Source organism: Anser brachyrhynchus (assembly GCF_964034855.1).
Source record: "Anser brachyrhynchus genome assembly, chromosome: 13".
Classification (NCBI taxonomy): domain Eukaryota; kingdom Metazoa; phylum Chordata; class Aves; order Anseriformes; family Anatidae; genus Anser; species Anser brachyrhynchus.
The window spans coordinates 7,406,042-7,432,384 of record NC_137708.1 but is presented as its reverse complement, the minus strand read 5'-3'; the positions used below and the strand labels follow the sequence as shown (position 1 = coordinate 7,432,384).

Sequence of the window (26,343 nt, the reverse complement as noted above, 5' to 3'; positions counted from 1 at the left end):
AGGAACTTTGAACCCTTTCTATACTGTGTTTTCTTGTTTGACTTGAAAATATTACTGTGGATGAGCTTGAAAAGCCACTTCCTTTTTTTCCTAAAGCAAATAGGATGTCTTAACATACTCTTACGTATGTTAGATGTTAGATCTACATTAGAATTTTCAGATTGAGACTGGCATGATTCTAATCTTCTGCTGTGCTACTCCTGGGGTATCTTCTGCAGATGTGGTGGGGGGAGATCTGGTAACTCCTCCTCCTGCTTGAGGAAGGCAATGAATGGCAGCAAAGGTGCTCATGATCTGCCAGCAGACTCAGAAAGATAACAGTTTGTCAGTTTTTCTTTAGAAGTAGTCTTTCCAGCTGTCACGATTGCAAAGTATTATTTTTTAAGGCAGAAACAGATATCCAAGAGAGAGAAAATACTAGACTATATATATATATGTATGTATATGAAACAAAACAAAAAAACAGAACACAACACAGTTCTGTTTTATATCTGTCCATTTAAAAATGTACTCACAACTTTTAAATTCTTTTGCAACTGAAATCAAGATGCCAGGCGAAGTATAATCCAAGAGGCACCCAGTTCTGGTGCTCCTCCTGGTGGTTACACCCTTCACCTCTTCAATAAAGCTTGGAACAATATGCCATTACATCTCCCAGGATAACATTTTTTTTCTGACCAATTCACAATCACTTCAATTTGCAAACAAATGTCTAAAACTTTAGAGACTTATATAAAAGTCGTGTAAATACAAATTAAATACTTTTCACAGTATTGCTTTTAAGTGCTATACAAGAAATGCTCCCAAAATCCGAAAACAGGATTTAATTTTTAACATTTGTTTCCTCTTTTTAAAAATATTTTCATAGGATGGCTGAAATAATACAGATGGGTGGAGACAATCTGTATATATCACATGCGGCTTAATGTACTTATAGGTTCATTTTGGAGAAGTAATAGCTAAATAAGCTTTGTGCAAAACACATTTGGGATTAGCCACCTGTAATGAAACCGCCTTTTGTACCTCTCAGTGGGGTGACTGCTAGCAGGCATCCTGGGGTCAGGACAGAAATGATGCTACTAATATAGCTGATGTCCCCACCATCCCTTGGGTTAACCCAGCAGTTTGGGCTCCAATCCAGCCGCATGACTGGGTAATTTTGCTTTATCCTAAATCTTGTCTCACCCAAAATGGGCTTGGTGACATAAGCAGAGTAACCAGCAGGGTTTGAACTGTGTTATCCAGTAGTTCGGATGCTGTTCTTGCTGCAGTTGGAGCAGCAGAAGCTGCAGTATGTGACGTGTAAGGTGTTGGGCTGTTTTTCTGAAGAGAAAAGACTTTTTTTTTTCTGAAGAGAATTTCCTTTGAAATGCTGAGGTTTTTGGAAGGATACTGAAATATAGCACTATCTATGTGTGATCAGCAGCTGCAGCAGCTTTGGTACCAAGTTTAGATGAAAACCAGATTCCACTGCACTGATCTGCTACTAGAAATATGAATCGTATCTCTTTCTACCAGTGGCTTTTCATACTCTTTATGGCTCTTCATAATATTATCTTGTTTCACAAAGACCTCGAGATTGTATAAAATGAATGCTTTATGGAATTTGTGGTACAGCTCTTAGGAAATAAAAAGCATACTTATAAAGTCTCCTTTTGCACATGCAAAGTACGTGCCTAGATACAGATGGATGAGCACGTAACATTTGCATGTGTTTTGAACATGCACATGGCACCCAATTAAAGATTAATTATCTGCCTTGAGCATGGTGCAGGGGTATATTTACACTGCATGTTGTGGTGCAGTTCTGTAACTCTAGTTGTTACTGAGTCTGGAGTTCCCTCTGGTCTATTCATTGCTCTGGAAATGAGTCTATACTAATTTAAGTTCTACCAGTATTTTTGTAGGGACTAAGTTTTGCACATCCTCTGCTTCTTTCTGCCCATTTCTGGTCTCTGGATGAAGACTGTGGTGCTTTCTTTTGCCTCTCTGCTGTGACATGGGCAGATGACACAATTTCTTGGATCAGGTTTACACGTAACTATGCTCTAAGTGATCTGGTGGCTTCCACACTGAAAGGTTCTGGTGCTACCTAGACCAGCTAGTTGGTTTTATGCACTCCCGTTGGATCTAGTGGTCCTGTACACTGTCTGTCCATTGCATATGCGTCTCTGACTTGGCTGTGATGTCTCTCTTTATTCTGCATTGATTAGCTGTGGTAACCTTAGAGGTCTCTGTTTCTCGTTTTCTCCCAACTTCTTCAGTGTGATCAGCAACTTTCCATGCAAGATGACCTAAAATAGCATCGTGTGTCCCTGAACTGACTTGCCTGAGTACGGTTTTGGCCCATAATAATATCATAATGTTATGGGCATTGTTGCTGAGATGGTATTTGAGCAACCTGGAAGTATGGACATTCAAAAATGTATTTTGAAGAAATCATGTATAACACAACTATAAAGAGCATTTACAAATAGAAAGCTACTATTGCTTAATTACTTGAGTTGTGGGTGAGTTATTGGGAAAAAAAAGGCATCTTGCCGTGGTACAACACAGTACCACCACTGTGACTGCAGGCAGGGCCATCTTGGGTCTGTGCAATATTCCTGTGCTACAAGTGCGAATTCCAAGAAAACAGATCATTGTGTCAATCAAATGAGAATCTGATTTCGGGAATTTCACTCAACTAATCTGTTAATTTTACTCTGTTATTTTTGTGGCAAGGATTATTTGAAAAATTGTCAGTGGTTTAAGATTCTAAAAGTCTTGCAGCTGGAAGTTGCAGTGGATGAAAACTTTTAAATATATAAAATTTCTGCCTGTTTTTCTAATTGTTTTGTAATCAAACAAATGTAGGAAATCTTCAGGGGTAACTAGAGCTCATCAAGACTCTTTATAGCTCCCTGAAAGCAGAGGTAAAAAATAAAAATCTCTCTTTTAATTTTATATTTTACTTATATTTATTTATTGTAATATTTATATTTATCCTCCATATACAACTGACTTAAGGTATCTCATTTTTAAGAATCAGCATTTTCTTTGGTTTGTTTCTGTTGTAAAAAGAGAAGTAATTTTAAATACCTTCTGAGCCAAAGGTCTTATTTGACTTTGTGACCTGGGTGCAATTTAAAGTGAATTATGATACTTTGTGACTCCTTAGTTTTTGGCGCATAGTCTTTAGATGCTTTCACTCCTGCACCTGTCATCCATTAGGAGACCTCCTTCTGTGATCTTTCATCATTCAGGATATATGATGATTTTCTTAAACACTTCAGCTAATTGGGAATGACTCTTGCTTTAGAATATATGGCAGTATTTGTAAATACCAGACTCTGGGTGAACTTTAAATAAAAGCATGCAATTTGACTGGAATTGTTGATAAATGTAAAGCTGCTGTATACGTAAATGATTAACGTAAGGGCCCTGTTACACATAGGATAGAATAAGCGCACCGTGTTCCTCAAATAAGCTTGCTGGTAACATACGCTGTCGATAGCTCTTTGTTACAAGAGTGAGATTTCTTGGTGTTAGTCTTTGCCCTTCAACATACTGCCTGTATTTACAGAGTGCACTGGTTATAGTATTTTGCAGTTTGGTAGGAAGAGTACCATTTTAATTTAATGCGAACAAGCCCCTCCTAACATAAGACTACAATTGCTGTCTGTACTGATTTAAATAAAGAGATGGAAATAGGTTTGTCTCCTTTAAAATCAATGGAGATATGAGAATACATGAGTCCTAGAGATACTTTTTTGAATGGAGATATCTGCACATGCCTCCTTCTCGTCTTTCTTGTTAGAATCCAAAATAAGTACTTGTTGTTTGCATACTTTCTAATAACCTATTTTGAATTTCCATATTCATATCACAAGAAAGCTATTTCAGAACTGTGAGTTCTGAACCACGTTTGGGAACACAGAAATTAAAAGAAAGGCATAGTTTTGGTTAGAGTACTGATATTTCGTGCAGCATGAGCTCACTCATTGCCCAAAAAACGTGAAGTGGCCAAACACAACATCTGTCATATCTAGGTACAAAATCCTGAGTCAAGCATTGACTTTCATTTTTAAATCCTATGTGGACTTAGGCCAGAGTTTAAATCTCTAATGGGCTGTATTGCTTTGTGTAGGTATGACTTTTTTCAAATACCACAGGACACCAGCATAGCTAAGAATGCCACCATTCCCTGGTAGACTTTCTTGGAGATTTTTATTGTTAGCTGTAATGAATAAGATTGCATGTGTGTGAAAATCTCCTTTAAGATTTTTGAAGGTTCGGGCCAATCTAAAATTAGAATTATTAGCAGGATCGTGTAATCACTAATGGTTATTTTGAAAGTATAAGTCCTATCTTCTAGACACGAATGTAGCAAATTTTTGGAAGGTCATTTCTGACCCAGTAACTATTTTGGTCTAATTTCTGAAAGAGCATTTATGGACTCTTAAGTCCATATATGATTTGACTGATGTACACATCAAACAATTGTGCATGCTAAAAAAAATCCAGAGTTGAATTTTCTTCCTCAGTGAAGTGCTGTTCCTCATTTACTTATTTCAATTATATATTTCTTTAGCTCCCACACACATGGATTTTCCTATGAGAAATCATAAATACACAGAAAACTTCTGACTTTTTATGGGAACAGACATTAACTTGATTATTAATACTACCGAAACATGTAAAATTTTTTTTTTTGATTGTATGAATTAATAAAAATTTCACAAATAAATAACATGTTACTGGCTCAGATGATGACTGAAACCGCAGTGTAAGATATTTTTACTGAAGAAAATAGCTGATAGTACAAAAGAGTTTATTGAGGAAAAATGTTCAACAGGTTATTTGTTGAAAGGGAAGAGTATGGAATTAGGAGGTAAAGGTAGTAAAGTGAAAAAAGCCACTTAAAGCTCACGAGGTCCCAAAGGTAATTGCTGCACTATATCTGATGGCCAGGAGGATTATCTCCTCTGACTTCAGCTATAGTAAAGTACTGGAGGATAAAGTCCTCCAGCAAAAAACATGGTGCCGCTACCAGCAAAGGAGTAAAACCATTTTGTGTGATGACAGTAATGAAGTCCAAATTCATGCAAATTCTACTGCAGTAACAGAAGAAGACTTAAAGGCTCAAGTGATGGGTAATGAGTGATGGATAATGATAAATGTGGTTTTTTTAGCACATGTATTTGTTTGATGTGTGTCTTATTAGGGCGTTGGTTTGGACAGTCGCTTGGCAGCATAGGTAGATATATTACTTGTGCCACAAATGAGATGATATTCAGAGGAAGACACCATCCCAGACAGAAATCCAGGACAAATCAGAATCCTGAAGTCTTGCTGGGACAATCCTGTCATTCCAAGCCTGCTCAGCAAAGCCTGGGTGTCCTGTGAATACAGCCTGGATAGCTTGAGGGTGCTTCCTGTTTACAAGGTAGTAACCTTGTTCTTGGCTAAATAAACACTTCGGCATTTCAGTTTATGTAGCCTGTGTTACAGTTGTTAACAAGAGGCACCCTTGAGCTATATAGTAGCTTTATACTGAGATTTCCCCATATCAGGTCTTTTATTGTTGTTTACAGAGTTCCACAGAGAGGTGGGATGACCTCATTGGTAAGGAGCATAGACCTGTTCTGCCTCAGACCCTTCAAGTGACTTGGGCCCAAATAGCTGAAGGCAGTTTGGTACCTAATTTCATTTTCACAGCCTGAGTGCTCAGTAGACTTAAAACAAGGCGTAAAAATGAGACATGATCTTTCCCTTTTACTTGGACATTACTTCTCCAGCAAGATGGCTGACCAAGTGCTCTTTGTTCTAGAACATGCCAAATACTGCACGAGATAATAGGCATCTAGGCTTGGGACTCAAGGGAAATGGCAAGGTTTGACTGGAAAATAATCAGCTTCCTTTAGAGGAAGCTTACATCATGCAGTTCTCTGTCTAATCAAATCTTGTGTCTTTCTTTTCCTCCTCTTCCCCATTCCCCCTTCCCTGCAACCTCCTTTATTTATTTATTGAAAGTAATTGCTAATAGTTTAAAACAGGTTTTTAGCCAAAATTTTTAAGAGCTGCAAACAGACTTACTGGCAGGTTTTCAGATCTCTTATGGCAATCAAAAGCAGCTGATGCATGTTTTGAAATCTTTTTGCAGACTGCCAGAACTTATGACTCAATTAATAAAACAAATGTGCCTATGAACTGCAGCATAACCCTTTTTACCTTAATAAAGTCCTAAATCTTCAGTGAATCTGTTTCAAGATTTCAGATCTACACGCAGCTAATATTTGCACACATGTGTATGATGGTTTATTGCCTTGCCACACTGCTAATATACCCTTTGCTAAACTTATGACCCTTGCATGCACACGCCCCTTCCAGATGACTGGCAATTTGGAAAACCTCATCAGACACAAGGTTATGTTTCTGTGCCCTGTTACTCAATATAACTTCTGTCTGACTAATTGCCACTTAGGACAGGACAAGCTGCTCCTACTCCTTGCACAGTGCAAACGCTGGTGGCATGGAGGGGTTTTGCCATCTCTGGGCTGCCTCCTGCACAAGACCAGCATCCTTCTCATTTGGCTGCCATGCAGAAGGGAGTGCACCATCCCACCTTCTGTCCCCTGCAGGCTGACAGAGTTACAGGGGACATCTGTCACTGTTTTAAGGTCAGTATGTTTTCTCCCCAGACTTGGAGACTTTTCTGGAGCAGAACGACCACAATATTTTAAGGCACTGTGGGAATATTCCCACCTGTCAACTTCGTGATGTTGCTGAGTTTGGAGCCCCGTCTACAAGCAGTTGCTCTTTAACTAGTGGAGAGATTGGTATCTAACCACGGAGCTGGGCTAATGCTGGCTTTGGTGTCTGTGCAGTGATGGCTGTCACAAGATGTGCCTTGCAGATGTTCAAGAAATAATTCACAGATAATTCACTGGTATTAGCATGTAGTTTTTAACCTATTATCCTGGTTGAAACTACTTTTGCAAATAGGATTCACGTTTGTAGTCAGATTATAAGAATATTTTAATGCTCTATCAGAGAAGTAATCAGAAGTAATTGAAGGAAGAACCTAAATGAGTTGTATTATTGTGACCGAGTTGTTTCACTGCTTTGATTTAAATCTCATTCTTAGCTTCATTTTATGTGTCGATTGAGTAGTGAGTACAGCCTTCATGGGCATACTTTGGCCTGGCAAGGTTGCTTGGCTTTGGCTCAGAGTTAGTTGCCCAAGATGGATTAAAAAAAGAAAAAAAGAAGAAAAAAAAAAATCTCTTGCATCCTCCTGCCATTCTTTTGCTAGGTAAGAAGAGGCTGGGCAGTTTGCCATCGGTACAGGATCTTTCTCCATTGCATCCTTCTTGATGATGGTATTGTTTCAAAGCACTCCCCTGGTCTCTCCTGCTCCTGTCATTTCCTATCTCGCCTGCTTTTGCACTATGGGGCTGCATTCATGCCCTGGCAAGTGACCTGGTGGGAAAAAAAAGAAAGTTTTCTTCCTCAGTTATTGCCCATTCCCCATGACCTCTTCTGGCCAAACCACAAGGGGTGTCCTCAAGAATTGCTGAGGTTGTGGTTGGGTAAGGACAGAGTGAGTATGGTGGTTTCTGGCTGAGGGGAGCACACACCCTCGGGACAGCCTCTGAAAGAGACTTTTTTGGGCTTTCTGAGATGTTTCATGGGAAAGGCAATGAAGGGCAGTTCCATTCCTCTTCCTCCTCAGTTCTTTCCTCCTCCAGGGTCTGGAGTGGGGAAGAGACCTCATGTAGCTCCTTATGGGTCCACTTGTGAGCTTTTAAAAGAAAATGTTGCATGGCTCTGGCTTTCCTGGACTGTGATATTACTTTATTTTCAAGCTTACGTAAGCTTCTAAAAGTGTAACTGGCAGATTAGACAGGACCTAATATGTGTTCACACCCCCCACCACACATGTTCCTTCCCCATCCCCTTCCTTAGTGTTTTTTGAATGAGATGACCAAAATCAGATCAATTTTACAAGACTCTTGAGGTTACAAATATATCAGACTTCAATATGGATTCATAACATAAGTGGTATTTTATAAAATTTGACATTTATTACTTTCTTTAAATTAGGGAAAAAAAAAAAGTTGAGGCAGAGTTAATTTCTGTGCAACTTCTGAACAGAATGTGTCTGCCACATCTCCACTGGGACCTCCGTGGGAATAAGGGACGTTGGGGTGCCACCTTCCCCTGCAAGAGACGGCTACTCCATGCAAACAGCCGTGTGCTATGAGCAATGCTGCCCTCTCGTGCTGACATGGAAGGAGCCCATCGTGCCAGGCCTGCAGCGATTGTGTTCTCCCAGCGCTGCTTGCTGCAGAGGATGGTGTCCAGCTGGACGAAGTTTTGCTGGTGAGGTTGCCATCTCTGTGCACGGTAGTTTTTGCTTTAGCTGCACTGTTATTTTAATGGCAGAAGTGGCCAGAGCAGGATGCTCCAAGATGTTAGAGTTCAGTTCATCCTAGACCCAGACCAAGACTGAAGTGTAAAATGAAAGATCCGCTTTTCAGTTGCATTAAGTCCAATCAGATCTGCCAGCTTTAACTTTCTATAGGTGTCTGCTTGGAAACATGCAGAGCAAGTCACTGCTTTATTTTAACAAGTAGTGGTTTCTAGAGATCCTGAACTTTTCATAAAAGCAAGCTTGCAATAATTTATGTCTGTGGGATTGATAATTATAAAATGAAATGTTAATTTACAAACTAAACAACCACTTAAAGAATCCCCTGAACTCTACGTTAGAGGGGAAAAAAAAAAAAAGTCAGGCTTGATCCATAAGCTGACAATAGTAAGGAAATTCAGACATGAGCAGGGAAGTGTTCCATATGTTCTCCAATACCTAGGCACAACTGGGTGCCTCTTTAATGATGAGCTGAATGCTCCCTGTTGTTCCTAGGTACTGCAGAACATATGGCGTGTTTTCCCCTTTAACTGTGAATTTCCTTGCTTTTGTCAGTAGGTGTCTTAACTCTATTGTATTTTAATTTAGTGTTTTTGCCTCTGAACATAGTCCAAATTTGATCTTAGGCAAATAGGAGAGTAGATACAGCTGTTGATAATCTCATATTTTTCTTGAAACTGTATTTTAATACGTAATCTATATCTATATAGACACACCTTGTAATTGTTAATAAGGGCCCTTTGAGAGTTTAGAAGTCATTTCACTGTGCTCCAAACTTAGCATGGATGATAAATGACCGTTTAGTTGCCAATATAGCACAATATTTCAATTTCCTGCCTTCACAGAGGTATTCCAGAGGTTGAATGGAGTTCATACTCACAGTATGTGTTGTCTAGAACTCTATGATCTCTTGCTGGCAAATGTTAACCAAAACCTTTTCAATTAACTAAACACATTCCTTGTGGAAGTCAGCCAACATAATGCTGGACAAATAGAATTCCAGCAATATTTTGCAAAAACCTCCCCCTGCTCCTGATTCTAGGTGAGTGTAGCCAGAGTGAGTTTATTAACTGACCTGTAAGCTATGTGATTGATAAAAGAGTAATGTAACATTGAACTGAATTTTGCTTTACAATGGTGATATAACTACAGTGCAGTTTCCTTCTGTTCTGCTGGAATCATGATTTACGTGGAGCAAACCTGAAGAAAGTTTGGCTTTCAATCAGCAGAGCAGAGATCAGACTAAAAAAACACAGGATACTGAAATATAAGCTTTAACCAGACTGGATCAGAGTCTGAGGTTTTGTTCTGGTCACATTTTTGCAATATCCATATAGGGGATAGCTACTTTAGTAGCTTTGCTGTTGGTTGATGGAACTAGAGGGAATAAAGTGGACAGCAGAATACCTGTTGCATTAGGAAAAGTGGGAGAAAAATTCTCCTAGAATGTTTAAAATAAAAGACATGGCCTCTGCCACTGGGATTTTCTAAGAATAGTCTTGGAGGAGTGTATTTTGGATAGATAAGTCTGCATACCTGGCTTGCACATGTGCTCTTGTATGTTGTTGACTGCTCATGGAGACAAGTGACTAGGATGAAAAGACCTTTTGTCTGATCAGTTACAGCCATTTTTGTGCTCAATATTTGAGTGCAGTGATAACCAGGAATATTTATAAAAGACAGCTTGGTCTAGGGGTACAGACAGAACTCCAAATTCTCTTCATTTACACCCTTATTAAATTCATTTGCATCAATAGGAATAAGTCTGAATAAGGCCCCTCTCTCTGAATTCTCTCACTGAACATTTAACAGCTGGAACAAAGCATGAGGATATCAAATAGCAGCTACTGAGGGAGATCGTGCCTTTCCCTCCCAAAAAAACTACTGGTTACTTCTGCTCTGACTTTTAGTGTCATAACCTGGGCCTACACGGCTCCAGGACTCAGAATTTGATGGTTGATCTGTCCTAACCGAGAAATGAAGAGACAAGCACTGCTTTGGACAAGAAATTAGAACAGGAATGGCACAGGGTTCCAAGAAAAAAATGTATTGCACCTGGCTTTAGGAATCACTTTGGGAAGTCAGCAGAGCCCAGCTGGAAAGGCAACCCTGAGCTACCTGCAGAGGATTGCCAGGCAGTCAGGCTTGCTGTCCTCAACACAAATTTCTCTCTGTGCCTTTATACTAAAACACATTGTCACTGTCCATTGATGTGTAGTGTGGTTCTCTGTCTGTGTGTCCACGTGCATGTACACAGGAATAGTTTCTATGGGAGGCAGCTAGCTGCCACTATGTACTCCACTGCTTCCTTTTTTGTTTCTCTGAGGGCATGTTCTTATTGAAAAGCAGAAACCACCACAAAAATTAGCCATATGGCTGCAGCTGGACACACTGTGAATCAGTCCTTTCGAGTGTGCAAAAATCAATGGGGGGGGGGGTAGGGAATAGCCTTTTTTGCCCATGGAAAGATAATTTGCCTATTTTCAGTTGGAGTCTGTATAAGACACTCTAATGAGCCATGGCCTCCTCCAATTCTGTGACTGGGTCAGCAAATATATTGGCATAAGAGAACTACCTAGAACACACTGGGTTTTCATTGTAGTATCCCTGTTCCTGTTCTCTCTCTCTCTTTTTGAAAGAGCCTTGTTGTATAGCTCAAAAATGGAGGAGAAAAAAAAAAAAAGTTTGCTCATTGCTTTGCCACAGTGCAGCTGGCTCCCAATCTAGCTGTGTCTTTAAAGGAGTACAGACACAGTAATCCACTAAATACTGTGTGCTCTCTTTGAATAATGCAGTGGATAATTACTTTAAAGACCACGCAAATGACTAAAGCTCAAACAAGTGTGTTTTGTGCTGCATGTTAGGTGCAGCTGGGACTAGGTTATTGTGCTGGAGCCTGATGAAATTGAAGTGAGGAAGACTCTACTTCATCTGGCTCGTTTAGGAGAAGCGATGCCTCATGCTGTTCGTGGTCTGGAAGTGTCATGAGACGCTCTCAGGGACTGCAGGTCTCCTCATATTTTCAGAAGTCACTCTGCAGGAGACACCAAGAGGCTCTTGGTGCAGTGTGCGGGAGATAAGGAAGACTATCTCCGTGCAGTGGCTTTGTTGCTTTCCATCCTGGCTCAATGTAAAGTCATACCTTGTGATCAGCAACCAGATGCACCATTCTGTGGAGCAGTTGCCCATTCCAACTGGGTCTGGGGATCCCTTGGGATTTATTTATTTATTTATTTTCCATTCTTTTTTTTTTTTTCATCCCTTCTATTTCCTCCAGACTCCGTCCTCTCTACCTCACCCTAGGCAACTTGTATCCCTATGGAGTGCTCCACACTAATGAGAAATAGCTTACTTTCTCTGCAATCAACTTTTACAATGTTATTGCCAATCAAAATGTTCTGGTATCCATTTTTCCAGTACACCCCTCCCCCCTTTTTTTTTCTTTTTTCTTATGTTCTCTTTAATTCTCCCTTTAGCCTATCTCACTTCATAGTCACCACAACTTTTAAAAACATGTCTGCATGATGGGGAGAAGCTTTCATTGGTTGCATTCCTTCTCTTAAGGTGGGTTTTCACTTCTTTTTGAATGCTACCTGTTTGGCTTAAATAACCCCTTGAACCTTGCTGTTTTCCCATGCTAATTTTATTTTTCTTGCCTTCCGTGTTTCTTTGAAAGGCTACACATTCCTTCTGGGACTCTATTATGGTTGCTTAAGTAGCCTCCATGCTGAGTTGAAGGATTTTAATTTCCTCACTTCTGACTTCAGGGCCTTTTTGACTAGCTTCCTCATTTTTTTTTTTAAATCCCCTTTCTAAAGCTTAATGTCACAGTGCTAGGTTTTGTTGCATTCCCTCCCACAAGGACACTGAACTTAATTACACTATGCCCCTTTGTACTTAGTGATTCAGCTATACTTAGTTCTTCAACTCACTTTTGCATATCATTTTCACTGCCAGAGTACCTTTTTTTTTTTTTTTTTTAAGCAAGAAAAATAGCTTTCAACCATTATCTCGGTTTATAATCCAAATGGGACATTTCTGCAAAGAGCTCTACAGCCCAATGAATGTTGTCTTCTTCCAGTGTACTTCTCCAAAACTACATTACCTTGTCATAGCCAACATTGTGGTGGGAAAGCTGATACTGCAGGTAGAAAGTTTGTAGGCTTGGTTTGGCAAAGACCAAGGACTAGAATTACTAGGTAAAATGGCCAGGGAGCAGACTGTCTCTTCCACAGTTCTGTGTCCTAACAGTATATGTGGGATAGGTGGATATCCTTCCCATGGGTCTATTCACTCCTGGAATTAGAAGATCTCCATTTTTTCCATGGGCTTTTTGGAGTTTAAAGCCATTCCCATGACCCTAAGGAAAAGTCTCTTATCGTGGGTATGTTCACACAGTATGAATGTGAGACTTATGTGACTAACACACTTCTTGCTTCTAGTCCTACAGAATCCAGGATGGACAGAGTAACCAATGCAGTGGTCTCCTTCCTGAGATTTGTATCTCAGAATCTGCTCATGGCACCCAGGCATATGTTTATACTGCAATACCAAGGTGGCAGCAAGAACTAATGTTCCAAGGAGCTGAAGCCCAGGACTGAATCACTAAAGATCATCTGTTGTCTCCTGCAGGAAAGACCCTATCATTAGTGGCGTTTCATGTCCCTGTAGCTTTAGATCAGACTCATAGTTCTTTGGCTCTCTCCTTTCTTGTAGGAGATTGATCATTCCTACAGAAATGATAATGATGTCATTTCTCCTCTGATCTATCTCACTGCTATCGTCTGTTGACTTACTCTGCCCAAAGATGTTCTGACAGCCATTGCTTACCATAGAGGTTCCCAGCTATTGCACTGTGATGAGAATCAAATGTGGAAGTGCAGAGGGATGCCCAAGAAAAGAGGCAAACCCAGTGTACTCATTGCTGGCAACCTGTTTATCTTGCCTCTGTTAAAGACCTGCTTGTCTCATTCTCTTCTATCCTGAACAAGAAAGTTATTTCCTTTTGGGTTGTGGTAATACAGATTTTACCTTCTTTCACCAAGAGTAGAAACACCTTGGCTGCTATCATGGGCAGTGTTTTGTTTCCTTTTGTTCAGGGGAAGAAGCTGGCATGGCTCCTTTTGACTGAAAGTTTTGCAAACTTTCCTGACTGTGATAGGTTTCATGATGAAGCTGTGGGAGAAGACAGATTCTGCTTCTTGATGACAAACATTTTAACTGTCTGGATTCCTGTACTGTCTCATCAAAGTGCCTGACTCAGTTTCCCAGAATTCTTCTCAGTGTGTTGTTAACAAAATGGGACAGTCTATCTTGTTTGTGTGCATCTTAACACTGCAGAAAGTATTCACAGCTAAACCTCCTGAACTGCTGATGGAGAACTGAGATCATTTGCTATTTTAGTGAATGTTCCTGAGAAAGGTTAGCCATCCACTTGATTGCAATACAATGATATCCAAACCTTGGTCAAAGCTAGCTTTGCAAATCTTGTTTTGCCCCTTCTTATGAATGACTCAGTTAATTTAATGGAACTTTTCTACTTATTCAGGCTGGAAACTAGTTGCAGTTGCCTCACATGTCAGACACAAGAATGAAAGCCAGCAGCAAGAAATTCAGTGTGTAAGCTGAAAGATCCCACCATAGGTATTTTAGAAGCAATCTTAGGCTGCTGAATTACTTCAGTACAACAATTTTCTACAATTGATAATTAGCATGAAGGAAATTACTCTACCATGTCTTTGAGACATTTTTAAAATTTGCCTTTGGGGACATGGAATATGGTCAGAGGAACCAGGTTGTAATTTAATCTTCTTTTTAAAGAATCTGCTGCCAAAAAGACAATTTCTGCAGCATTTCAAGTGAGGAAAATGGAAATTTAGGGGATGAATTTTAGGAAATAAATGTCTTGTCTTGTAAGTGAATTTTGAAAAGTCCTTTTGCTAAGGCCTTACATTTGCAAGACAATTATTCTCATCATTTGGTATGTGGAAATGAAGAAATCTTCAAAAAAAATTGAAGACAAATGTGGCTTAAAATCACATTCTGGCCCAATTTTCATGCCACTTGTCTACTAGAATGTTCAAGATAGTGGCAAATACTTCCAAAATAGTTCAACACGCTAGACGTTACCTGCTTTTGGAAGGGAAAAAATGCACTTAACAGAGGCAAACCTTTATTTAATTAGCCACAGTGTAAAGGTTTCTTGTATTCCTTTGCAGTTACACGGCCATGAGAGACTGTGGAGTACCTGAAGGGTAACTCCTACTGGGACTAATTCAGTCCAGACAGCTCCAAGTATGTTCATTAAGCTCTGGCTGGGTTTCACACAGGTGGGGAAGGTTAGAAGGCAACAGATAGAGAATGGTTCTGATTGTGTTAAGCATAAAACGCCATCTGTTTCACAAGTAAGAAGGGAACAAAATCTGCACGTCTTGAGGGATACTATCCCGCTGCTAGAAGTCAGTGCTATTTTTTATTTATTTTTTATTTTCTTGCTACATTCTAGCTGCTTTACGCTGAAGCTTGAAAATGTAGAAACCGTAAGCTCATAAATCAGAGGGCTGTTGAAAAGATGCTGAAGTTTAAACTACCACAGGGGCTTTTAGACCTGTAATACATCAGGAAAAGAGGGAATTTTAAATAAGTATTATGGTTGGCATGAGAGAGGAAGAAGATAGAATGAGGTTTAATTCCAAAAGTTTTTAAATGGAAGAGTACAGGCTTAAAAATCAACTCATATAATGGTAGAAAAGTTCTTCCTTGACTACTGTTCTCTTCTCAATTTCAAGTGACCAAGTGAAAAAAGTGGTTTTGGAATGGCACAGTAAATATGACAACATATTAACTACTTTATTGTTGCATTAGATAACTTTCTTAAGGATTGCTGGTGTGAAGAAACATTTCAAGCAAATATATGTGGCTGAATGCTAATGTGTCTGAGCTGCAGATCTGTGTGGATGCTTCGAGCTCAGCTTATGGCTGTATGGAGAAAGAGACAACTTTCCTCCTTGCTCTGCTTGTAGAAAATTCTATGTGGGGAAAAGCCATGGGTAGGATCGCGTAGGAGCAGATAGCAGCAAAGCTGCAAACTTCTGAAATAAAAGGTGCCTTGGAATCTCACAATGAAAGACCGATATTTCTGCAGATTTTGGTGATAATGGTGTGCTTCATTGTCTGCCCACGTGAAGTGCTTCATTATGAATGCAGGGGTTGAACGTCTAAGTCCCATTTTTTGTAATTTTGGCTTGCTATATACAACCCCCAATTTCTCATTAGTGAGGGTCAGTGTAAATAGTCAAGTAAATTGTACTTCTTAACTCTTACAGCTGTATCAAAAGTTCAGTGGGAGTCTCTCCTTTCTCTGTCTCTCCCTCTTGTCGTTTTTTTTTTCTTTTTATTTTGTTTTCTATGTTTTTAATATAGTTCCATTACTTAAACAGGACTAATTTCCTGATGCATTAGCTCAGTAATGGTTTTGCCAGCTCTTTAGCTGTTAAAAGCTGACCTAGTCTTGACTTACACCAATGGGTTATTCACATTAGAAACAGGATTTCCAGGATCTAAGCCAGAACTTGTACACGAGAGAGTAAGAAAAATGTGGACACATCTCCTGTGCCAGGCAGAGCCTTCGTGGAGGTAGAAGTGACTGACACGCAGGCTGGCGTATGTCCCTCTGACAAACAGGTGATGTATAGTGATAGAGAATAATCCCTAAGCAAGCGTTTATTGGTTGCTTTGGCTTTACTTTTCTGAGGAGAAGCATCATCGATATTCACTTCATAACCTTTACAAAAGCCTGTGCTCTTCACCTTTCAACATTTGTCTTGCAAGACTAGCAGATTCAAAGAGATTCAAAGACTTTTTTTTTTTATGTTTAGAGAAGGTTTTTTTTTTTTTTTTTCTGGTCAGTTTAGCTTTCATCCAATGCAAATGACCCCCAGAGAAACTTGTGATATCAGTCTGTCTGGTGTGTGATGTTCAGTAAGCTTTCCTTAAAACAAGAGCTTTTGTATATTTTTGGATCTTTTTCCTCATTTAGTATTGCAGTATTCCAAAAAAAAAAAAAAAAAAAAGGGAAAAAAAAGAGGGTGCTATGGAAAACTTAAGTATTAAACACCTGGAAGCCCAGACAAGGATGGTGAGTGAAACCGTCATGGCCATTCAGGCCCTGACTTTGTATTATGGGGATGTCTTCTTCTCTAATATCATTTCAAAGCTTTGTCATCTTTGGACCATCTTGAAGCAACCCCCTTCATCAACTAGAGTGTTTCTAAAGCCATTGTGACTAAAATTTTTCCTTAAAAATTGTTCTAGCACTCAGGATTTTTTGGGTTACAGAACATTTAAACCATCTGTGATTCTACTCATTGCCTGAACCCTGACTGCCAAAGACTGACCCCCTCTCTTTAACTGTGGCTATTTGCTTAGGATCACTGAAGACGAACCTACTGAGAGCAGGACTGTTATGGTATGTATTACCTGTTGTAAGGGACGCTTGATTTGGGTTGCTTTTGTGTAACAATGATGAGGTGACAGAAGGGGGCAGATCTGCACCTCTGCAGCCCCTGAAAAAGAATTCCTAGGCAGAAGGCTTGTGCTCACTTTTCCAAAATGAGCCCATCTATACTTACATGAAACTAAGGACAAACCTCCTCTCCTTACTGTCCATCCTGGGTACTTTTCACTGGGGTTGAAGGCTCAGGAGGCTGGAGTGAGAGCTGCTTGTGGTTTTGGTTATAGTACTGACCTCTTAATTAACGTGGGATTCCCTATACTCTTAATCACTTCCTATTTTCCTGCACAGACAGACATGTTCTTGGTAGTAGATGTGAATCAAAACATCTCAGTGTCTTCAGAGAAGTAGTATGAAGCTTTCATCATGCTTGAAATGCAGTTAAGGCACGATCTTTTACCATGCTCTAGGGTCTCCAGTCATTTTGCTGAGGCACTGTTCAGCTGTGGCTGTGGTTGCCAGTGGGCATCCCTCTTGTGGGGGGACTAGTGTAGAGGTGAAGGGAGGTGGCTCCAGGCTGTTGGCACAGAGACCACCACATAGGGGGAAAAATGGCAACCCGTCCGAAAAGCCTGGATTACGCCACAAAAAAATTCCAGTCAGTTTTGCAGCAGCTTTAGCCTATAAAAGACCTATTTCTGTGCCCAGTCGAGCAATCGTTTTGTGACCTAACCTTGAGTTTATCACATAGAGTACAAGATATTAAGTTCATTACTTACTATAAGGATTTTGATCAAACGATAATTAGAAGCACTTAAAAGATATTCTGTAGCCTAAAAAAAAAATAAAATCCATCGGTATATAGCATCCAGCCGTGGAACATATGTGTATGCAATAGTATCAATATTGAAAGCCCCTACTGTGATGAGCCATAGCAAAGCATTTTTAGTCAACATACTTCTGGGATCGCTAATGATTAATTAGTGTGTATCATAATGTAAAGCAAATGTCACCCCCGCTACCTGGGGCTGCTGTCATTTGAGAGGGGAAACTATTTCCAGTTGAGCACTGGCTGGAAAACGCAAAAAGCATCACAGCCTGCCATCTCGTGGGCAGAGCCCCGCAGCTCCCACGGGGAGAGGGACGCGTTTTTCTTCGCAGCCGCTTGCCTGGCCTCATACTTGGCACTGCTTGGAAATGGCCGACGGGTCTCACCACAGTGCAAAATGTTTTAACAGGAGAAAATCTTCAATAACAAATGTTTTGTCCCCCTTCCGTCTCTGGAAGGTGGCTGCCCAAAAGGGAACGTCTGCAAAGTTTTAATAATAACTGGGCTGAGGTTTCTCATAGTTGCAGTGCGGAGTTGTGTAAATAAAAAGTAAGAATTAGGTGCCTAGGAACCATATTATTTACTGATGATTTCTCCCGTAACTCACCTCATTTTTTGAGGATGTTGCAGTTGAAGCAATTTGCAAGATAACCACATAGCAGAGCTTTTGCCTTTTGTTGAGGGAAGTCCAAGAATTTTCTTTTCATGTATGAAAATCATATCATGCCTACTTTTGGTTTGACTCAGAGCATTATGTTTTATTCCCCCTCTCCTTTTTTTTTTTTTTAATTCCTCAAGAGCTACAAGTTTTTAATATAATTAATGCTTTTTTTTTTTTTAAAGTATTTGTTTCCCTTTTTAAAAAAAGTAACTCTCTGAGAAATAGTTATTAATCAGCAGGAAATTCTCCACGCTTGGTCCTGCAATGAAATCTATAAAAAGAAATTCTCGTATTTGCACAGGGCCCCTTTTAATCAAACGGGGCTCCATGCAGATCCAGGGAGCTGGCAGAGTGCAGACTCAGCTCGTTGCAGGCTCAACCTGAAAGTATTTGCTTGCTGATTTTTACTGGAAATATTCAGTTCTCCAGGAGGGGTGACACAACTGAACTAAAGGATGAGGTTTCTCTCCAACACCATTTTAAGCAAATGGCTAACTCAGTGCATTCAACCAGTGCATTTGCTTTGAAAACTGCAGTGTCAAATTTCATAATCTGAAGTGATCAAAAACAAACGAAAAAAATCCAATGCAACATTACAGCTGAGGATTTCTGACTACCGTAATCAGATATCACTATAATCTGAACAATTTGTGTGAAGTTAATGCAGTTGCAATTCAGCTTCAGTTTAAGAAGGGAGCTGTTTGATTTACCACAGTTTTTGTGCGTGCAAGTTGAAAAGCGTGCTTGATTTCCGCTATAAATTGTATCCATGCTTCATCACTCCGTATTTTTAGTTATGCTGACATCCTAAGCACAGTAGGATCTATACTTGGCATTTTAAATGAGTTTTTATAATTTATGTGGATGTTTGATATAACACATTTTTTCAATCTGTAAAGTGGGAGGGTTACAATTTAAAAGTGAATTTGAACTTTCATTTCTGCAACATGCTAGAAACAGCTAATTTTCAAACATAAACTATATAACCTGCATGTATTTTACAATTCTCTGCCAGAACAATATAATGGTAATTTATTTTGTAAATGAATAATAGCTGTAGTGGACAGAAATTAATTATCAGAGTGATTCCTAACTAATTGTCAGGATGGGTTTGATTTTTTTTTCTACTTGTGGATAAAATTTTAAAACTTATTTTATATTATTTATTAGCAAATATAATTCATGGAAATACTCCATTACATATCAAATAATATCATGGTTGCCTGGTAAATAAATGATGCTTAAAATGATGTGTTTGTTACTGAGAGATGCACAGATAATAGTAAGGGCAGGCTGATAGGAGTTAGTGCAGCCAAACTGTAGCCAAGCTGTTCTGTGATGATCTTGACCAGAAATGGTGCAATTACAAGATATTTAGGTAGATTTTATCTGTGAGCTGGGAAGTATATATTTTTTTTTTTTGTCTTTGCTGACTTATGCCAAATGCTTTCTCTGCCTCAGACTATGGGGCAAAGCACTGATGATTTGAGCTTCCCAGGAGACAATTTTTACTGTCCGTTTATTGGGGCTAGAAATCTCCCATGTGGGGAAAGTAAAGAAATTCTGGACCCTGTTTTGGACGTTCCTTGCTGGAGCAAGCACACGCCCTGGGGAGCTGAACACAGGCAAGCGCTGCCCGGCGTGCCCCGTGGGGTGTGGAGATGCGGTGCCGGAGGCAGCACGCAGTGGCTCCTTGCTGGGCGCCCCGGCAGGACTGCGACTCTGGCAGAGCTGGGCGTGATCGCCTCCGTGCACGCCCACTTGTGCACAGTAGAAACAGTGTGACAGTCCGAAAAATCTTTTTCACTTAAATGTATTCATTTCTATTTATTTAGCTGTCTAGAGTGGAAAGCAACCCCTGAAACTTTGCTCAATTCTTTTTCCTGATTTTTTTTTTTGTTCAAAATTCTATTTATGTTCTGCTTTTATGTTCTTTTAGCAAGAACTTGGCAACCTAGAAACTGGGAAGTACAATGGATCCCGTCTTTTCCCCAGTATCTTTTATCGTTATGGAAGGAGAATGTGTGGCTTGTCTAGGATGTTGTTGCACACTGTAGATTTTTTCTTAAAAGGAGCTGAGATACCTGTCATTATTAAAATCTCTCAGAAAGGTTGCAAAGGAAAACTCAGAGAAATTCATAGTATCAGTTATGGACTTTCATGTTTTTCTAACTATACACTTTTTACTCTGTCTACATTGCAATTTAGGGGAAGATTTTCAGAATAACACCCAGGAGTTCAGAAGTGCTTTGGAAATTATCAGGCCATTAAATTGTTGCCTAATTCTCCTCTGGAGTGACCTGGATAGTGCTGGGAGATGCTTTTGGGCAGCTCTGTGTTACACCATGGACTCAGGGTCCCCAGTGGGTCCCAGGGCATTGCAGTCCTTGGGAGCTGAACTCTCAGGGTGCCCTCCAGGCTCTTTGTGTCACTGGTGGGAGAGAGGCATGGGACCTGGCAGAGGGTGCTGCTCCAACAGCGGACTTGTGCGGTGGTGATGCATAGGCAGAACCTGGTGCAGTTACACACACATCTTCATGGGATTACTATTGAAGATACATTAGTATCTCCAGTACTAGATATGCTGAGTTATACTTTGCTGAGTTGTGGCCTTCAGGATGAAATTTTGGGAGAGAAATGAAGAGTATCTGATGATACAATTACAGTTCAATGCAAAGGAAAGTGCACAGCAGGGTAGAGGTGGGACAGCATGGTGGTTCCTGCCTGTGGAGTCCACATCACCTTTGGTCTTGCAATGGCCTCACCTACCTTGAGCCTACATCTGCGTGTGTGTGGGTTGGATGCATGGAGATGCAGATGTACATGTTTATAACATAATGTAAAGTGTGTCTTGCGGGAATAAAACATAAATACTGCTTATATGCACACAGACGTACACAGTCTCTGATATGTATCGTCTCAGAGATATTCAGCATATTCAATCAATATTTAAGATGTAATTGTATTATTAATGCATTCCATAAATAGATAGAGTTAGCTTGTTTTAGCTGAATGTATCCTCCTCTTGTGCATTCAATGTCCCTTGGACTTGCCATATTCTGAACACGAAACAATACAGATTTCTCACTCGAAAGGCCTGCTTTGCAGAGTGTATATGTTTAATAAAGTGCATTCACTGATTTTGTGAAGATACTACACAAGGCTGAATGCTGAGTTTCATAGACGTATAGTGCTAAAATTGCCTTGCCTATTATAAAGATAAAAATATCTTTTTGTTCAAATGTTCTGCTTGCTTCTTTACAAATGAAGGAGTTAAATACTGAAAGGCAGGTGGATGCTGTAACTACTTTAGAAAAAGATGAATAGGGCTGATGGCTAAAGCTACAGGGAATCTATTGAAGGTCCAGATGCAGACATGGCTCTTACTCCACACACAGTTCAAAGTGGGGTGAAGCTGCCTGGGTAATTGGCTATGAAATAACTAACCTCTGGGAGAAAATTGCCCTTGTACTTAATTGCTTGTTTTCAGGGTAACGTAGCCACCTGGCTGATTAGTGCCCTTACCTATATTTACACCCACCCGAGTTTAAATGCAAGCACTATTGTTGGTCTGGCTGTATGCATTCATCGAGTGGCCCTAGTGGATTAAAGAAAACATGACCACCAAGGTCAGTTTTTCTTTCCATTCTTCTTTTATCTCTTTCTGAATCCCCTATTTCTCACATAAGAAGGGCAAATTCAATCCTAAAGTAAATCCACTATTTTTAACAGAACAGCAGTGGAATGAATTCGGTCCCACATGTTTGTTTAGTTACAGTAAATACTTAAAGCGAGGAAGTAAAATCTAACATGCTACTGGAAGTCAGAAGGCAATGCAGGTGAATGAGTGGAAGGAAAGTGAAGTACTGAAACAGAGAAGGCAGATTATGGTGTTTTTGTAATGGAAATCTTTGAGAACAGGTTGGATAAACATCTCAAAGATGACTTTGATCTATCATGTAGCGGGAAGATGGAGAGGAATGTTTTTTGTGTCCCCACTATGTAGCAACTTTTGCGTTCAACCTTTGAGCCAGTTAAAATTATTTAAAAAACAATAATAATAATAATAAAAATATTTTTCTAGAGGTAATCAAGGTTGCCCAAGGTGTCTCTGTCCTTGGAGATATTCAGAACGTGACTGGACATAGACCTGGGTGACCTGCTACAGATTACCTTGAGTTGAGCAAAGGGGTTGGAGTGGAGAATGTGTATAGATCACTCCATCCTCAGCCATTCTGTGTTTCTGTGAATATGTGACATGGTATCAGGTTATTTTTTGGCATTAACATAGTTTTACATTCCTATTAGTTTTCTGCATAGGTGGTTAATTCAGATGATTCCTGTGAGTAGCATTTTTAGCATTTCTATTCTGAAGCTCAGATTCCCCATGTACGTGCTTATTGTTGATACTGATGCTGCTGTGTCCACAGTCAAACTGAAGCAACTTCAAAAAATCCTTGCATCAGCCAGTGTTAAGACTGCACCAGCACTGCTCTCCATGGCTCCTGTTTCAATCTGGAGTGCATTAATCCTTGGAGTTGATTCAGAAGTGTATTAGTACCACAGGGGTTAGAACCTGATTTTGGGTTGGTTTTGCTGCTGCTGATTGACAGCATGCACGAACTCTCTAATCAGGAGTATATTGCCAGGGAAATATGTGTCTAAAAGTCTGCAATAGAGAATGGTGTAGGCATCAGCAGCCAATTTGTAGCTGCTTCCTATAGATTTTTAGAGCAAAAAGGGATGGAAATCCCCGCCCACCCTCCCCCTTTTCTTTTTTTTGGAAAAAGGATGAGAAGCCATATTTCTCATAAGAGAAATGGCTGTGTATTCTAGATTTAGACCTGGGTTTTGTCTGGCACCATTAGGTATATCTAAGAAAATACATTCTTAAATTTTTTGTTTATGAAGATTTTGAATATAGGCGTGCTGTATATGTAGCTCAGGGTCTGTAATTAATTATCACTGAGGGAGAGATGTGGATCACAGAACAGGAAGCATTTCAACCTATTCTAAGTTCCAGGAAAAAGTCTGAAGACCTTCCAGTGACAATGTGAATGTGGGAGTACTACTGCACCCTCATGTAATTCCATACTCTTCGGCTCCTGGAGTCAAGTTATTCTGCAAAGTCTTAGTTCTCTTAAAAGAAACAAGGCTTGTAATCACCCACTTGGAGAACAGTTCCAACTCAGAAGCACTCAAAAATTTGAAAACTAGTACAAAGGGAAAACAAGCTGCATGTAGGATTGTATGATTTTTAAATTGGTGTCATGATATTTTCACCTCATGTATTTATTTGGCAGTGTTTCCTGTGGAAGTTGAGCAGTGTTTTCTCTGGGACCTGGACCTCTTGTAACCGGTTGTGCTGAGCACCCTCAATGCCTTTTGACTTCAGTGTTGGCTGATTAACATCTCTTGAAATCTGGCCCTCTGCTGAGATGTTGTTCAATTTGTAGGAAGGGGAAGAAGTTGTGGCAGGAAGGTGTCAAAGGATAGTTTCTTCAGGCACTGCTTTCCCTGTCAGTGCTTTGACAGCCCTGTTTCTACTGTTGCCTTGTTAGTGTTTTCAGTTCCCATCTGTCATAGAAATGCTGATGGTTTCCTGCTTTCAGAGCCAGAAAGCTGCAGTTCACACCATCTTTACTGAGGTATGATACCTTGGCAACTTTAAGTCCGGAAGACAGCCAGAGCAGGAATGTTACACAAGCCTGAACTGAGAGATCCATATGTGAATATAGAGTTACTAACTGTGCAGAGTTTATGGCCGTTCCTTTGCTCTCAGGAGGTACCTTATTTATTGAGAAATAGCCTGATGGTATGTATGCCAAACAGGTGGTCACATGGAAGAAGTGATGGAACTGTTGACGGAAGCAAACCCATGGGGCAAAGTTTTCTTGCACTTCACTTAGCCAGCTCAGAGTCTGGCACTTTGTCTAAGCCTGTCATCCAGGGTCCTTCAACCACTGGCTCAGTACTTCCAGAGAGAAATTCATCCCCTATGCTTTAGGTGGGAGACCTGCTGTATGTCTCCATTAACTATGTAGAAAGCTCAGCTCAGACATCTGTGTTTAAGCAGGCTAATATTAGGTGAGATTAACTCATCCTAAATAATTCTGCTGTCCCGCAGCTCTCTGACTGGTAGAGACTTCTCCTTCTCAGTATGATACAGAAAACCTTACAGTCCTGGTTATATTGGCAGTTTCAAAACAGTCTGGCTCTATTTTGAGGAGATCAGAAGGTTTAAGTGAATGCTGCTACCATACGGAATCTGAGTCTGTTATGCTCTAAATCTTGTGAGGCAAACTTCTGTTTAAATTATAGTTCTATTTTTTCCTATGTGAATGACTGTCATTTTATTCTTTCCTTTACACAGCTGAGGTAAAGGGAAATGTAGACTTCTTTAACTGATAAAGATCACGGTGCATTAGAAGGTAAAGGGAAGTTAAATGGAAGGTGTATTGCAATAAAAAGGAGCAGGTCTGCAAGAATTGCGACAGGAGAATGGGATTAGCACATCACAACTTTGAGTGATAAGAACCTGACAAGGGTAATTTCCTTTACAATTTTGAAGAAGGATATATATATATACAGAACTTGAACTTGAGAGAGAACACAGACATAAAAATATACATAAAAATGGTGTGACAGGGAAAGACTATGTTAACAACTATTTCCTAGTCTGTAAAATATGGGGAAAGTGCATAAATTCATGGGTTGGAATGAGAAATTGTCTCCCTTAACTCCATTGTGTTATAATAAGGGCCTTCCACTTGTGTTAAAAATGGAGCCTTTAGAACCTAGCAACAAAAAGAGTTCATTTGTATTAAAGATTTGTTTAAGGGTGGACCTTTTAAATCGTTTGACCAATTTGTAAAAGATTTTAATATTCCTGGAGCTCAGTTTTCCCATTTCCTTTGGATAAGACATGCTATTCTTTGTGAATTAAAAAAAAAGGTAAAGAAATGCAAATGTCACAGATTGAAACATTGTTGTACAAAGAGACTGTCTCACTAAATTGATTTCAAGGCTATATAGGACATTGTTAGTATCCTTAGACAAAGGCAAATTGGAAGTTAAAGAGAAAAGGGAGAGAAATTTAGGTAAAGAACTTAATGTATAAGAATGGAAACAAACTGTTTAGTAAAATGGATTTCTATGAAAATAAGACATAAAATTGTTCAATTTAATTGCTTCCTATTCAGAGAACATATTTATGTCCTGTTAAATTGCACAAATGTATAAAGAGGTTGTTGCTATACTATAACAGCAAGATACTGCATAAGGGGTAACGTATACATACACTTAGGTATTATTTGGAGATCAAACATTTTCAGCTAAAGGTTTCAGGAATTCTGCTATGCAAAATGAGATGTTTAGGCATGTTTAAACTGAATCATAAAGCTTGTTAATTACACCAATGGAAGAGAGAGATTTCTTGTTTTGATTCAACTCTTCTTAACAAATTCTTCCTGTGTTTAAACAGGATGACATTAGATTATAGGCTAGGCCACAGAAAAAAAATGGTCTGTGTTATCTGTGGTAGAATATTTAGTTTATCCTATGCCTTAGCATCTTATCTATTAAATATTCCACAAGAATTGTGGGACACAAGAAAATCAATTAATGCTTGTGAGACATAAAGTTTGAACTCAGGTCAAAGTGAAGGCCATATAAATATGTAGACATTGAAGATGCTGGGATATGACCAAGACATAGCATTTACTGTATGAAAAGAAGTGAAAATCTCAGGGTACTGCAAAGCTATTATTGTGCAAATTCTCAGGGGGTTAGTCCAATGAAGTACTGAATAAGCACTGAAATAATCACTAAAAGGGCCTACAGCATTTTGAAACTTTTCCTTGAAGTCTCATACGAGAATATCTTGACTCTGCATGGTCAGGAATGGGAGCTGGTGCTGTGATTGCTACAAAATGATTCTCCTTTGTGACAGCTGGTAAGCCATTCCTGTCACAAAAGGGCCTCTG

General features: G+C 39.6%; 1 protein-coding gene across 1 annotated transcript in view; it reads left to right on the top strand.

Moving 5' to 3' along the window:
* Positions 1–26,343, top strand: part of ZIC3 (Zic family member 3) — a 223,401-nt gene that overhangs the window by 104,163 nt on the left and 92,895 nt on the right. The window lies entirely within an intron of this gene.